Genomic DNA, 771 nt, shown 5'->3' on the forward strand with positions numbered 1-771 from the left:
TTCTACAAACACATGTTGTCAAGGTGCAAGCTTAAAAACATTAAAACAATAGAACGCATTTTATACATTTAGTAATTGAATGAGCATGCATGTCACACACACACTCGCTCACACACGCACGCACTCACGCGAGGAAAAACATTATCCTGCATAGCAAGGCAAAGCATTCAGAGATTGACGCATAGAAGAAATCAAATATGGATGCATCTTCCTCAAAATACATTCGCTTCCCATTATGAAGGTGGCAAAACAATGTCACATTTATAATTGCCCTAACTACAACCTCTTGTTGCCACCACTTGTTCAGATACTCTCTGGGTTGACTATTTATCACCCTCCACTCCTCTAAATTCCAACCAGTCTATATTTTCTCTTCTTTGTATAGGCACGGTGAGCCTATACATTATGCTGTAGAAAAGAGCTGCTCTATGTAAGGCACAAATATCTCTACACGGTGAAGCTTGAAAATATCTTTTGACATTCTCGTCCTAATGAGAGTGCATGAACACCTGGGTAGAGAGACTCTCTGGTGCGACGTTTTCACGAGGATGAAGGTGCCATAAGCTTGCATTATCACTAATACGTTATTGGTGCGACTATGCCAAAATCAGCAGTCATATGCTGAATTGTATAGTTACATATAAGACAAATAATTGGTGCACATGTGAACATGCAAAAGGCACAACTATTTCTATAAAGTAACTGATAATTACGCATTGCTTGACCACTGCCTCTCTCAAAATTTATTCTTCAAGTACATGAACATAGATC

This window comes from Adiantum capillus-veneris, chromosome 2 (genome assembly GCF_014529385.1).
Source record: "Adiantum capillus-veneris isolate H3 chromosome 2, ASM1452938v2, whole genome shotgun sequence".
Taxonomy (NCBI): domain Eukaryota; kingdom Viridiplantae; phylum Streptophyta; class Polypodiopsida; order Polypodiales; family Pteridaceae; genus Adiantum; species Adiantum capillus-veneris.